The sequence below is a fragment of the Mizuhopecten yessoensis genome, unplaced genomic scaffold (genome assembly GCF_002113885.1).
Source record: "Mizuhopecten yessoensis strain PY_sf001 unplaced genomic scaffold, ASM211388v2 scaffold5547, whole genome shotgun sequence".
Taxonomy (NCBI): Eukaryota; Metazoa; Mollusca; class Bivalvia; order Pectinida; family Pectinidae; genus Mizuhopecten; species Mizuhopecten yessoensis.
The window spans coordinates 865,621-882,296 of NW_018406103.1; the positions used below are offsets into that span (position 1 = coordinate 865,621).

At 37.4% G+C, this 16,676-nt stretch overlaps 2 protein-coding genes across 4 annotated transcripts in view; one reads left to right on the forward strand and one right to left on the reverse strand.

Moving 5' to 3' along the window:
* LOC110450906 (orexin receptor type 2-like) overlaps positions 1-16,676 on the forward strand; it is a 77,970-nt gene that overhangs the window by 51,186 nt on the left and 10,108 nt on the right. Inside the window, exon 1 of one of the 3 annotated variants that reach the window (XM_021498699.1) lies at positions 3,273-3,643. The exons of the other annotated variants lie outside the window; for them this stretch is intronic. The gene's annotated coding sequence lies outside the window, so the exon portion shown is untranslated. Of the gene's footprint in view, positions 1-3,272; positions 3,644-16,676 lie in introns of those variants that run through there. 3 annotated transcript variants of the gene reach the window in all.
* LOC110450905 (A disintegrin and metalloproteinase with thrombospondin motifs 18-like) overlaps positions 1-16,676 on the reverse strand; it is a 135,282-nt gene that overhangs the window by 44,210 nt on the left and 74,396 nt on the right. The gene's annotated exons all lie outside the window — the stretch shown is intronic.

The window sequence follows — 16,676 nt, forward strand, 5'->3', positions numbered from 1 at the left end:
GCTTTCCTCCAACACCGAAACCTGTCACGTCTTTAAATGACAATAGCTGTTAATAGGCCCTATATCAAAACCAACCCATGTATCCGTAAGATTTCGCGTAAAGAGGTTTCATTGTGGCATGCAAAAGGTTTGATAGTGTCATGACATAGGTTTGATAGTGTCATCGCATAGGTTTGATAGTGTCTTGAAATAGGTTTGATAGTGTCATGACATATGTTTGACAGCTGATGACAATAATTTGATAGTGCCATGACATATTCCGGGGTTACAAGTTAAGATATTTTTGTATATCTAGAATTTCGATGATGCATGTGTCATTAAGTGCCGAAACATCGATACAAGGGCACAGGACGATAGGTAAAAGTAGCTTGATTAAAATGTAACGCTGTTCGAAGACGTCGTGTCGAAGTGATGTTTAATCAAATAGAAACTGGAGTTGAAGCTGATGATACAAATTGACAGAAACACATTTATGTCAACTTATAATAAAAGTGACGTCTGATATCATTAAAGCTGTACTTAGTTAACGTTTAGTGTATATACGATTTTTTTGCTAAAGGTTCAGTGACATATATGGAATGTTAAGTGTGTATCCATTTCGGATTAGATTGATGAAACTGGTTTAGAAGGCCACATTTTACCGACCGTTTTGTGAATTATTAATGACTATTTTACCATAAATTAACTGATTCAAAACCATCCAAGCACATATACTGTATATAGATCAAAATAAAGGTGAAATATCTAGGACATCATCAGATTTTCGATTTTGCCATTTTAAAACCCTATGACGTAATATCAAGAATTGTTATTATATGTCACAATTAAATCAAGCAAAATAATAATTTCCAAAGAAATTCAGTTACATATTTTTTTACATAACATGTAATTAGGAGTTATTTTGCTGTTTTTTTGCCCGTTTACTTCCTGGTTTTCTGCTGTTCGAACTTGCTCAATTAGCGTGTTAACACATTATAATTAGTTTTGACCCAAACTGTGAGCGTTTGACGTGGATTGGACAGGGAAGTGGGTAAGCAACCAACTATATCTTAAATATTGTATGGCGGTCTCCAAGTTTTATAGTATAAATACGATCATTATCCAATACATTTCTTATATATTATACATGGGTCTCATAAGTAATAACGACTGTATGGTCCAATTTGGGCACATGATCCGAACAAACAAATGTATGTTGGATTCTTGTTATATAAATGGATATATAAGCAAACAAGTAGTATCGTCAGTTTAGACAAAGTTTGTCAAATCTTCAAGGTCATCTGCCACTTTGTCGAGACATGAACTTAAACAATTACATATCACAATCACAATATTTGTTTTATATAGCACAAAGATAAACAGTCACTATGAAACAATACTTCATCCCAAAATACACAATAAACACAGTTATTACTGAAATAAGATACTGATGATAACGCATGCTATCCTATAGAGTTTCAAGAAATATTACGAAACACCGAAGACTAAACGATGCTGGTATTTTCTCCCATCTTGGGGTTCCTTGGACGATTTTCTACGATCACATGGATGTTTAACGATTTTTACCATTATATATATATACATTTAAATCTGTATTAAGAGGCCACCCAAGGGTCCGGCAGAAACTTGCCGCTTAAGACAGGTGGCTGCATAAACTGGCCAGGCTCATCCGAAAATCACAACGAATTTTGTATACATCCACGGGTTATAGTGACATTTTCCCGGCAATATAGGCTGCTATGTTATTTTGAATGTTTTTCCCTTCATCAACAGGTGTACGATTTCATACTTGAATATAAATGCAAAATCAATACAAAGGCGTTTTGGTGATAAATTTCTTGAAATGATGAATTTATTTTTGTTTGGCTAAACACGTGTTCCACATACGTTTTGCGCTAGCAGACAACCATGCACAGTACTGAAACCTACATGTAGATCTACTTTTAATGAAAATCTGCATTGCGATGTATTCTGACCTATGTGGTTCAAATAATTTTCTAATGAAATGATATATCAGTATTTAGTTAATTCATCACTTATAAATAAATAACTCAATACATCTAGAACTTTGCAAGAATCTTTGAGCTTTCAACTTAGCGTAACGGTTTATCCACTGCACCCGTGCGCCGTATGTAAAGGTTAACACTAATGCCCTGATCTCGCAAAGCTATTACAAACCAAATGAATCAATATTATAGAAATAAATCACGACAAAGTAATGAAAAAAATGGTGTGTGCTTCGTTGATATAAAAATAGTGACTGGCAGACCGGAAGCAGATCTGTTTTCCGCATGCAATATAGCGGCAAGTTTTCTTATCACATAACATATTAGGCCTGATTAGTTTTGCTTACAGTATGTACAGATACCACAATAGATCATACTTTTTTTGAAAATCACAAGCTGATTGAGTACACAAGGTGGAATTAATTGTTTTGTTTGTAAAACATTGTTGATGGGTCTGTAGGACCTGCCCCAATGTGCAAGCTGAAAATCGCTGTGTAAATAACTCTTACCTATGGTTTTTAATTACACATTGTAATTAGCTTTGCTCTATCGAGATGTGTTCTCAAGAATTTTCTGTGTCTCGATAAAAGAGCAGATAAAATTGGTCTCCGGCAATTTGACAACCTCATGTTGTGTCTCGATAAAGGAGCAGATCGGTCTCCAGCAATTTGACAACCTCGTGGTGTTTACACTGTTATAATTACTTCGTCGCCCTATATATATATAATATATTCCAGGTAAACTCTAGGATAACATATACAAAACAATATGTAACTTTCTTATCCAGACACAAACATTTACATAGCATCGCAATTCAAATTCATCTCTGCATTAAACCGAATCCGGCCGTAAAGATAATTGGTATTCAAATTTAGCTATTATACAAAAACAAATCATTGATGCTTGTACTTCTTATCACAATCCGTAAAAGGTAAATCATTCGAATTAGGATGCTCATACGTTGCTGGCGATAATCACCTGTAATCAGTCTGCCAATTGTATCAGGTACAAAAGATCAATGCTGCTATTACTAAATAAACATGTATATCTGAAAGTGTTTAGACCAATGGTTTGTTTGATGTTTCAAGACGAAATAATCGTTAGATTTACCTGTCCCTTTAATATTATATTTCACTGGCCTATCTTTGTGCTATATTTAAATATGCACCTCTCTTATATATAACTACCTTTCAAAGACTACACACCTATGCATTAAGAGAGTGAGTAAACTCCGAGGATTGCAAGGTGCACACAAAATCATTGACCTGTTTTATGGAAAATGTCTTGTCATTGTAATATGAGGTGTCTGGTTAGGTCTAAAACATTCCCCCCGAGTACTGTGCAATTTTAAAGGAATCTGTCAGCCGAATCCTAAACCATACACACAGCAGGCCGATTGGCGATGGTATAGCAGGTATACCCGTAATTATATGGGTGGCCTACCCACAGGGTATATCGACGGCTCAGTATCCGGCTGGGGCGCATTTAAAAACACGCCGCTAACAGAGCCGACTGGATGTGTTCAGTAGTGTTCTACTTTCCCAGCCTGCGGACAATTTCGGAGTTTCTTATTTTATACACATGATCCTTTAACAGGGTCAGTGATAATATAACAAGGAATACATTTCACTCAGGAGGTAGGTAATTTTGTAAATATATTCTCTATCTTATTTCTCATTATATACACCATCGTGTAATTTTCACTGGAGAGTGTACGTATTGAAACCTAAATATATTGATTACAGGACTTTTTATCGAAAACGTGTTTCCTTTCATTGAAAAGTAGTAAGATTACTCACATGATATGACAGTGTATATACCTGTATTTAGCAGGACTTTAATAATCGTTAATGTAAATAGACACAGTTTTTTTTCCCGTGTAGTTATTTAGCAAATCTGTAAGGTAGATGTGTATATGACTAACACATGTTACATGTACAAAGTATAGGAACATCCTCTTTCAGTTGCCTTCCTGAATATGTATAAATTTAAAAATAAAATGTATCGTTTGCTTTAATTTATCTTAACATTACCAAATACCCTAATAGCTTACTGCAACAAATTTACTTACTTACTCCTAGAAGGTCGACACTGCTTTATGGTGCAGTGCACATTTTTTTGGCATACTGTATTATTACAAAATGTTAGGTACATCACTTGTGTGTGTAGCGTTCATCTTTCTCATAATAACAGAAAAGTACTCTCACATAGTAACATACTCTCCCATAATAACTAACTGACACAAAGTAACGTCCTGTCACAAAGTAACTCGTCCTCAAACAGAAACTTACTGTCATAAAGTAACGTCCTGTGACAAAGTAACTCGTCCTCAAACAGAAACTGACTGTCATAAAGTGACTCGCTGTCAAATTACAACTAACTGTCATAAAGAAATGTCCTGTCACAAAGTAACGTCCTGTCACAAAGTAAAGTCCTGTCACAAAATAACTCGTTCTCAAACAGAAACTTACTGTCATAAAGTAACGTCCTGTGACAAAGTAACTCGTCCTCAAACAGAAACTGACTGTCATAAAGTGACTCGCTGTCACATTGAAACTTACTGTCATAAAGTAACGTTCTGTCACAAAGTAACGTCCTGTCACAAAGTAACTTGTTCTCAAACAGAAACTGACTGTCATAAAGTGACTCGCTGTCAAATTACAACTAACTGTCATAAAGAAATGTCCTGTCACAAAGTAACGTCCTGTCCCAAAGTAACGTCCTGTCACAAAGTAACTCGTTCTCAAACAGAAACTTACTGTCATAAAGTAATGTCCTGTCACAAAGTAACGTCCTGTCACAAAGTAACTCGTCCTCAACCAGAAACTTACTGTCACAAAGTAACGTCCTGTCATAAAGTAACGTCCTGTCACAAAGTAACTCGTCCTCAACCAGAAACTTACTGTCACAAAGTAACGTCCTGTCACAAAGTAACTCGTCCTCAAACAGAAACTAACTGTCATAAAGTGACTCGCTGTCACATTACAACTAATTGTCATAAAGTAACGTCCTGTCATAAAGTAACGTCCTGTCACAAAGTAACTCGTCCTCAAACAGAAACTAACTGTCATAAAGTGACTCGCTGTCACATTGAAACTAACTGTCATAAAGTAACGTCCTGTCACAAAGTAACTCGTCCTCAACCAGAAACTTACTGTCACAAAGTAACGTCCTGTCATAAAGTAACGTCCTGTCACAAAGTAACTCGTTCTCAAACAGAAACTGACTGTTAGAAAGTGACTCGCTGTCACATTGAAACTTACTGTCATAAAGTAACGTCCTGTCACAAAGTAACGTCCTGTCACAAAGTAAAGTCCTGTCACAAAATAACTCGTTCTCAAACAGAAACCTAATATCATAACGTGACTCGCTGTCACATTGAAACTAACTGTCATAAAGTAACGTCCTGTAACAAAGTAACGTACTGTCACAAAGTAACTCGTTCTCAAACAGAAACTGACTGTTAGAAAGTGACTCGCTGTCACATTGAAACTTACTGTCATAAAGTAACGTCCTGTCACAAAGTAACTCGTCCTCAAACAGAAACTAACTGTCATAAAGTGACTCGCTGTCACATTGAAACTAACTGTCATAAAGTAACGTCCTGTAACAAAGTAACGTACTGTCACAAAGTAACTCGTTCTCAAACAGAAACTGACTGTTAGAAAGTGACTCGCTGTCACATTGAAACTAACTGTCATAAAGTAACGTCCTGTAACAAAGTAACGTACTGTCACAAAGTAACTCGTTCTCAAACAGAAACTGACTGTTAGAAAGTGACTCGCTGTCACATTGAAACTTACTGTCATAAAGTAACGTTCTGTCACAAAGTAACGTCCTGTCACAAAGTAACTTGTTCTCAAACAGAAACTGACTGTCATAAAGTGACTCGCTGTCACATTGAAACTTACTGTCATAAAGTAAGGTCCTATCACAGAGTAACGTCCTGTCACAAAATAACTCGTTCTCAAACAGAAACCTAATATCATAACGTGACTCGCTGTCACATTGAAACTAACTGTCATAAAGTGACTCGCTGTCACATTGAAACTTACTGTCATAAAGTAAGGTCCTATCACAGAGTAACGTCCTGTCACAAAATAACTCGTTCTCAAACAGAAACCTAATATCATAACGTGACTCGCTGTCACATTGAAACTAACTGTCATAAAGTAACGTCCTGTAACAAAGTAACGTACTGTCACAAAGTAACTCGTTCTCAAACAGAAACTTACTGTCATAAAGTGACTCGCTGTCACATTGAAACTTACTGTCACAAAGTAACGTCCTGTCACAAAGTAACTCGTTCTCAAACAGAAACTTACTGTCACAAAGTAACGTCCTGTCACATTGAAACTTACTGTCATAAAGAAACGTCCTGTCACAAAGTAACGTCCTGTCACAAAGTAACGTCCTGTCACAAATTAGCTCGTTCTCAAACAGAAACTTACTGTCATAAAGTAACGTCCTGTCACAAAGTAACGTCCTGTCACAAAGTAACGTCCTGTCACAAAATAACTCGTTCTCAAACAGAAACTTACTGTCATAAAGTAACGTCCTGTCACAAAGTAACGTCCTGTCACAAAGTAACGTCCTGTCACAAAATAACTCGTTCTCAAACAGAAACTTACTGTCATAAAGTAACGTCCTGTCACAAAGTAACGTCCTGTCACAAAGTAACGTCCTGTCACAAAATAACTCGTTCTCAAACAGAAACTTACTGTCATAAAGTAACGTCCTGTCACAAAGTAACGTCCTGTCACAAAGTAACGTCCTGTCACAAAATAACTCGTTCTCAAACAGAAACTTACTGTCATAAAGTAACGTCCTGTCACAAAGTAACGTCCTGTCACAAAGTAACGTCCTGTCACAAAATAACTCGTTCTCAAACAGAAACTTACTGTCATAAAGTAACGTCCTGTCACAAAGTAACGTCCTGTCACAAAGTAACGTCCTGTCACAAAATAACTCGTTCTCAAACAGAAACTTACTGTCATAAAGTAACGTCCTGTCACAAAGTAACGTCCTGTCACAAAGTAACGTCCTGTCACAAAATAACTCGTTCTCAAACAGAAACTTACTGTCATAAAGTAACGTCCTGTCACAAAGTAACGTCCTGTCACAAAGTAACGTCCTGTCACAAAATAACTCGTTCTCAAACAGAAACTTACTGTCATAAAGTAACGTCCTGTCACAAAGTAACGTCCTGTCACAAAGTAACGTCCTGTCACAAAATAACTCGTTCTCAAACAGAAACTTACTGTCATAAAGTAACGTCCTGTCACAAAGTAACGTCCTGTCACAAAGTAACGTCCTGTCACAAAATAACTCGTTCTCAAACAGAAACTTACTGTCATAAAGTAACGTCCTGTCACAAAGTAACGTCCTGTCACAAAGTAACGTCCTGTCACAAAATAACTCGTTCTCAAACAGAAACTTACTGTCATAAAGTAACGTCCTGTCACAAAGTAACGTCCTGTCACAAAGTAACGTCCTGTCACAAAATAACTCGTTCTCAAACAGAAACTTACTGTCATAAAGTAACGTCCTGTCACAAAGTAACGTCCTGTCACAAAGTAACGTCCTGTCACAAAATAACTCGTTCTCAAACAGAAACTTACTGTCATAAAGTAACGTCCTGTCACAAAGTAACGTCCTGTCACAAAGTAACTCGTTCTCAAACAGAAACTAACTCATAACGTGACTCGCTGTCACATTGAAACTTACTGTCATAAAATAACTTCCTGTCATAAAGTAACGTCCTGTCACAAAGTAACTCGTTCTCAAACAGAAACTAACTGTCATAACTTGACTCGCTGTCACATTATAACTTACTGTCATAAAGTAACGTCCTGTCACAAAGTAACGTCCTGTCACAAAATAACTCGTTCTCAAACAGAAACTGACCTCATAAAGTGACTCGCTGTCACATTGAAACATACTGTCATAAAGTAACGTCCTGTCACAAAGTAACGTCCTGTCAAAAAGTAACTCGTTTTCAGATAGAAACTTGCTGTCATGAAGTCACGTCCTGTCACAAAATAACCTCCCGTCACAAAGTAACTCGTTCTCAAACAGTAACTGACCTCATAAAGGGACTCGCTGTCACATTATTACTTACTGTCATAAAATAACTTCCTGTCATAAAGTAACGTCCTGTCACAAAGTAACTCGTTCTCAAACAGAAACCTACTGTTATAAAGTGACTCCCTGTCACATTGAAACTTACTGTCATATTGTATCGTCCTGTCACAAAGTAACTCGCCGTCACATAGAAATTTATTATCACAAGGTAACATCCTGTCACATTTTAATCGCTGTCACATAAAAACTTACTGTCATGAAGTCACGTCCTGTCACAAAGTAACTCGCCATCATATAGAATCCTACTGTCATGAACTAACGTCCTGTCACAAAGTAAATCGCCATCATATAGAAACGTACTGTCTTATAGTTTCGTCCTGTCTCAAAGTATTTCTTAGTCATATACAAACCTACTGTCAAATTTTAACGTCCTGTCACAAAGTAACTCGTTTTCAGATAGAAACTTGCTGTCATAAAGTACCATCCTGTCACAAAGTAACTCGTTTTCAGATAGAAACTTACTGTCATATAGTTACGTCCTGTCTTAAAGTAACTCTTAGTCACATACAAACCTACTGTCAAATTTTAACGTCCTGTCACAAAGTAAATCGCCATCACATGTAAACTAACTGCCACGTACATTATAGTACATGCAGCACCCTGTCACAAAGTAACTCGCCATCAAATAGAAACTTACTATCATACAGTACCATCCTGTCACAAAGTAACTCGTTTTCAGATAGAAACTTGCTGTCATGAAGTCACGTCCTGTCACAAAGTAACTCGTCGTCACATAGAAACTTACTATCATAAAGTACCATCCTGTCACAAAGTAACTCGTCGTCACATAGAAACTTACTATCATAAAGTACCATCCTGTCACAAAGTAACTCGTCGTCACATAGAAACTTACTATCATAAAGTACCATCCTGTCACAAAGTAACTCGTCGTCACATAGAAACTTACTATCATAAAGTACCATCCTGTCACAAAGTAACTCGTCGTCACATAGAAACTTACTATCATAAAGTACCATCCTGTCACAAAGTAACTCGTCGTCACATATAAACCTACTGCGTCATATTGTAACGTCCTGTCACAAAGTAACTCGGCGTCATAAAGAAACTTACTTCAACATAGTGACTCGCCGTCACATAGAAACTTACTGTCTCAAAGTAATGTCCTGACAGAATGTATGATTTAAATAGGTCTTAATTTTATAAGATCATATATGGATAGTGGCATGGTTTATAATATACACACTTTCAGAGTTGTTCTATTTAAAATCAAACAGTGTCGCTCTAAATTTTGAAATTCATAGATTTAAGGGTTTTTCGCACCTGTCCCTCTGTTGCAACAGAAGCCAAGACATTTAGATCTCTATCATTTGAAGCAGCTGTGTGATACAGCGTAATTCATTTCTGGCATGCTGTATCTATAACCAAATTTTAAAGGTGCAGGTACCTGTGTTTTTGAGTAACGTTCATCTATCGGGTAATAACTAACCAGAGCTATGTAGGTGTGGCAGGGTTCATTTGTACATAGGATTAAGGTTGCCTTCTAGCTTCGAGCTAGGGGGGATTTCCCTTTAGCTCAGTGGTGGAGCGTCCGACTAGGAACCTGGAGATCGGGGGTTCGATCCCCGGTGGAATAACACTGTTCTCTTTCCTGTTACAAATGGTGTTTGTGGCCCTCTCTGTAGTGACAGGGAGTTAGAACCTGGGTTGTGGTGTTCGAGGGCGAACACATTTAAAAAGCGGGGAGAAGTGTGGCAGGGTTCAATTGTACACAGGAGTAAGGTTGCCTTCTAGCTTCGAGCTAGGGGGGATTTCCCTTCAGCTCAGTGGTGGAGCGTCCGACTAGGGACCTGGAGATCGAGGGTGCGATCCCCGGTGGAAGCACACTACTCTCTTTCCTGTTACAAATGGTGTCCTAGGTCCTCTCTGTAGTGACAGGGAGTTAGAACCTGGGTTGTGGTGTTCGAGGGCGAACGTATTTAAAAAGGGGGGAGTAGTGTGGCAGGGTTCAATTGTAGATAGGATAAGGTCGACTTCTAGCTTCGAGCTAGGGGGAAATTTCCTTTAGCTCAGTGGTAGAGCGTCCGACTATAGGAACCTGGAGATCGAGGGTGCGATCCCTGGTAGAGCGTCCGACTGGGAACCTGGAGATCGAGGGTGCTATCCCTGGTAGAGCGTCCGCCTGGGAACCTGGAGATCGAGGGAGCGATCCCTGGTAGAGCGCCCGACTAGGAACCTGGAGATCGAGGGTGCTATCCCTGGTAGAGCGTCCGAATAGGAACCTGGAGATCGAGGGAGCGATCCCTGGAAGAGCGTCCGACTGGGAACCTGGAGATCGAGGGTGCGATCCCCGGTGGAAGCACACTGTATTTTGTATTCTCGTTCCTGTTACCTAGTCATTCCGGACACACAGTTTCCATTTCGTGGTTACATTTTTTGGCAGGTCTACGGGGATCGTTATGTTTACGCTAAGTTTCTTTTCTTCCATTCTAATGTAAACACTTTAAAGTGTTTCATAGTATTATAAATTGTGCAAATATACACATTGTTCTGCCTACGTGTAGAGTACCAGGCTGTCGATAACGTTACACTATAATGTTGTTTTAACATGTCTCTGACACAGGTATGTTTTGGTTACACCTGACCGAGTATTTCCCAGACGTATGCATAATGCATACGCTACACGCTAACAACAACTAAAGTTAATGCTAACCGTTTTACACTAAACAGTGAATACAAATGATTTTACAAAGACATCAAATGATACCCTATTGCGTAATTCTATCTTATCTTAAATTTTGACTTCTTTGAAATATTTAATCATAGTTTCGTTTCATTATTTAAATTCCTTTCGTTAGTACAGTTAATTTCCTCATTGCCTTCGTCGGTCGTTGTTCCTGTAATTTACTGTGATATCTTGGTGTATAATAATCATTATCTTTTCGTACTGTTAATTATTATATACTGCTGTTTCACTATTGATTTCCCTTATTGCTACAAGCCGAATGTTTCTTTCATAACCATTATTGTTTGCTGTTGTATAATTATTTTAAGCACGAGTGTACACAGCACACCTGTGATAGTGTGTACATTTTATAGTAAGTGTACAATTCGAGTGTACACAGCACACCTGTAATAGTGTGTACACATGTTATACTAAGTGTACAATTCGAGTGTACACAGCACCCCTGTAATAGTGTGTACACATGTTATACTAAGTGTACAGTACGAGCATACATAGCACACCTGTGATAGTGTGTACACATGTTATAGAAAGTGTTCAGTACGAGTATACACAGCACACCTGTAATAGTGTGTACACATGTTATACTAAGTGTAAAGTACGAGTGTACACAGCACACCTTTGATAGTGTGTACACATGTTATACTAAGTGTACAGTACGAGTATACACATCACACCTGTAATAGTGTGTACACCTGTTATAGTTAGTGTACAGTACGAGTGTACACATCACACCCATTATAGTGTGTACACATGTTATACTAAGTGTACAGTACGAGTGTACACAGTACACATGTTATACTTAGTGTACAGTACGAGTATACACAGCACACCTGTGATAGTGTGTACATGTTATAGTAAGTGTACACAGCACACCTGTGATAGTGTGAACATGTTATACTATGTGTACAGTACGAGTGTACACAGCACACCTGTAATAGTGTGTACAGATGTTATAGAAAGTATACAGTACGAGTATACACAGCACACCTGTAATAGTGTGTACACATTTTATAGTAAGTATAAAGTACCAGTGTACACAGCACACCTATAGTAGTGTGTACACATGTTATAGTAAGTGTACACAGCACACCTGTGAAAGTGTGAACATGTTATAGTAAGTGTACACTACGAGTGTACACAGCACACCTGTGATAGTGTGTACATGTAATAGTAAGTGTACAATACGAGTGTACACAGCACACCTGTGGTAGTGTGTTCATTTTATAGTAAGTGTACAGTACGAGTATACACAGCACACCTGAAATAGTGTGTACACATGTTATACTAAGTGTACAGTACGAGTGTACACAGCACACCTGAAATAGTGTGTACACATGTCATAGTAAGTGTACAGTACGAGTGTACACATCACACCTGTTATAGTGTGTACACATGCTATACTTAGTGTACAGTACGGGTGTACACAGCACACCTGTAATAGTGTGTACACATGTTATAGTAGGTGTACAGTACGAGTATACACAACACACCTGTTATAGTGGGTATACATGTTATAGTTAGTGTACAGTACGAGTGTACACAGCACACCTTTGATAGTGTGTACACATGTTATACTAAGTGTACAGTACGAATGTACACATCACACCTGTGAAAGTGTGTACACATGTTATACTAAGTGTACAGTACGAGTGTACACATCACACCTGTAATAGTGTGTACACCTGTTATAGTTAGTGTACAGTACGAGTGTACACAGCACACCTTTGATAGTGTGTACACATGTTATACTAAGTGTACAGTACGAGTATACACATCACACCTGTAATAGTGTGTACACCTGTTATAGTTAGTGTACAGTACGAGTGTACACATCACACCCATTATAGTGTGTACACATGTTATACTAAGTGTACAGTACGAGTGTACACATCACACCTGTAATAGTGTGTAGACATGTTATACTAAGTGTACAGTACGAGTATACACAGCACACCTGTAATAGTGTGTACACATGTTATACTAAGTGTACAGTACGGGTATACACAACACACCTGTTATAGTGGGTATACATGTTATAGTTAGTGTACAGTACGACTGTACACAGAACACCTTTGATAGTGTGTACACATGTTATACTGAGTGTACAGTACGAGTGTACACAGCACACCTGCAATAGTGTGTACACATGTTATAGTAATTGTACAATACGAGTGTACACAGCACACCTGTTATATTGTGTACACATGGTAAAGTAAGCGTACAGTACGAGTATACACAGCACACCTGTAAAAGTGTGTACATGTTATAGTAAATCTACAATACGAGAATACATATCACACCTGTAATAGTGTGTACACATGTTATAGTAAGTGTACACAGCACACCTGTAATATCGTGTACATTTATAGTAAGTGTACAATACGAGTATACATATCACACCTGTAATAGTGTGTACACATGTTATAGTAAGTGTACAATACGAGTGTACACAGCACACCTGCAATAGTGTGTACACATGTTATAGCAATTGTACAATACGAGTGTACACAGCACACCTGTAATATTGTGTACACATGTTATAGTAAGTGTACAATACGAGTGTACACAGCACACATGTAATAGTGTGTACATGTTTTATTAAGTGTACAATACGAGTGTAAACAGCACACCTGCAATAGTGAGTACACATGTTATAGCAATTGTACAATCCGAGTGTACACAGCACACCTGTAATAGTGTGTACACATGTTATGATAAGTGTACACAGCACACATGTAATAGTGTGTACATGTTTTAGTAAGTGTACAATACGAGTGTACACAGCACACCTGTACTAGTGTGTACATGTTATAGTAAGTGTACAGTACGAGTATACACAGCACACCTGTACAATACGAGTATACATATCACACCTGTAATAGTGTGTACACATGTTATAGTAAGTGTACAATACGAGTATACATATCACACCTGTAATAGTGTGTACACATGTTATAGTAAGTGTACACAGCACACCTGTAATAGTGTGTACATTTATAGTAAGTGTACAATACGAGTATACATATCACACCTGTAATAGTGTGTACACATGTTATAGTAAGTGTACAATACGAGTTTACACAGCACACCTGCTATAGTGTGTACACGTGTTATAATAATTGTACAATACGAGTGTACACAGCACACATGTAATAGTGTGTACTTGTTATAGTAAGTGTACAATACGTGTATACACAGCACACCTGTAATACTGTGTACACATGTTATAGTAAGTGTACACAGCACACATGTAATAGTGTGTACATGTTATAGTAATTGTACAATACGAGTATACATATCACACCGGTAATAGTGTGTACACATGTTATAGTAAGTGTACAATACGAGTGTACACATCACACCTGTTATAGTGTGTACATGTTATACTAAGTGTACAATACGAGTGTACACAGCACACATGTAATAGTGTGTACACATGTTATAGTAAGTGTACACAGCACACCTGTAATAGTGTGTACGCATGTTATAGTAAGTGTACAGTACGAGTGTACACAGCACACCTGTAACAGTGTGTACACATGTTATACTAAGTGTACAGTACGAGTATACACAGCACATCTGTAATAGGGTGTACACATGTTATAGTAAGTGTACAGTACGAGTATACACAGCACACCTGTAATAGTGTGTACACATGTTATAGTAAGTGTACAGTACGAGTGTACACAGCACACCTGTAACAGTGTGTACACATGTTATAGTAAGTGTATAGTACGAGTATACACAGCACACCTGTAATAGTGTGTACACATGTTATAGTAAGTGTACAGTACGAGTGTCGCATCACACCTGTAACAGTGTGTACACATGTTATAGTAAGTGTACAGTACAAGTATACACAGCACAACTGTAATAGTGTGTACACATGTTATACTAAGTGTACAGTACGAGTGTACACAGCACACCTGTAACAGTGTGTACACATGTTATAGTAAGTGTACAGTACGAGTATACACAGCACACCTGTAACAGTGTGTACACATGTTACAGTAAGTGTACAATACGAGTGTACACAGCACACCTGTAATAGTGTGTACACATGTTATAGTAAGTGTACAGTACGAGTGTACACAGCACACCTGTAATAGTGTGTACACATGTTATAGTATGTGTACAGTATGAGTGTACACAGCACACCTGTAATAGTGTGTACACATGTTATAGTAAGTGTACAGTACGAGTATACACAGCACACCTGTAATAGTGTGTACACATGTTATACTAAGTGTACAGTACGAGTATACACAGCACACATGTAATAGTGTGTACACATGTTATACTAAGTGTACAGTACGAGTGTACACATCACACCTGTAATAGTGTGTACACATGTTATAGTATGTGTACAGTATGAGTGTACACAGCACACCTGTACTAGTGTGTATAGGCTTTAAAGGTATACAGCACGACTGTGTACTGCATTAATGTGATACGTTTATTACTGCGTGCACAAAAAATACTTTTTTATCCTCTAGCATTACCGATGAGTCCTAGAAGAGCGAAACAGCTGTATGGTGCAGGGCAAATTATTTTTCGATATGCTCTATCTTTTACCAAATCCTACAATCTTAGAAGGACACAATAGCTGTATAGTGTAGTATAATATATTTGTTTTCGGTAAAATGTATCTTTTACACGTGTATTTATCTTATATTCATCTTTCAAGATACACAATAGTAGACTTGCTGATACATGTAGATGTTTTAGTCCCCCAATGTTTGTCCCAACCTTGATAGTCACAGTTATTCTTTTTGCACAGTAGCCGCGTCCATAACATACATTATCTACTTATTTTTAATTTCAAATTACCCAGTTTCCCACCTATTTGGGAACGCATATAATAAAGATGCTTTACGCATATCTCCTGTTTGAAAAGTAGTTTAGACAAATTTTGAGATTTTTTATTTGGCACTAGCATCACCGATGAGTTCTAGGCAGACGAAACGGCTGATTGGTGTTGTGTAATTTATTACTGTATATATTACTAAATCATATAGGTACAATCTCGTGTGTGTGTGTGTGTGTTACGTTCATCTCGCAAGTACCATGTTCTATATCAGCATTACCTCAAATAAGATGACATAAATGGAAATTCAAAAATTGGTCTCAACTACTTTTCAAATTATTGTCTCTTAAAAAATGAAAACAAATATTTTTCAACATAAATGGGTGTTGTTGATTAGTAATGTTTATTGCAACGTAAATTTGGTTACAGAATCGATCCAAATTCAAGTTTGTAACACATATTTATAAATCTCTTTAGCCTCCATTTTATGTATTGCATGGGTGTCGTCAGCACGTGTGTTTATGTATAGAGTTAATTTCGTTGAGTCATGTTTACTTAGAATTGTAAGCTTCCGGGTTCCCAAAATTGATCACTTTACGATATAGGTCAGTTTATTTAACTCACAGCATTTAATTTTTATTTTCGGTTCAAGGAAGTTCATTAAAAGTTGTTCAACAAATATTTCCCAGTGTTTAGAAATGTGATAGGACATTTATATTGTCGCACCGTACCATTTCTCGGAAAAAATATCTCATTTCGTTTTTTATTGTTTTCAATTTAGTTCATAAGGAACAGAGATTAGCAGATAAAATTTGCTTCAAATTGTTTAAAATTTTGTAAGTTTTGAATTAGAATATAATACCATTGATTTGTGTTTCAAAATAAAAAGGCTGCATCATATCCATATTAAATGTTCCATTTTTGGTACCATCACGTTAAAACTCACAGAGTCTTATGTACCTCAACTTAATTAATTCAAATAATTGGTGCACGCCGCAAAATCTAACACAGTCAT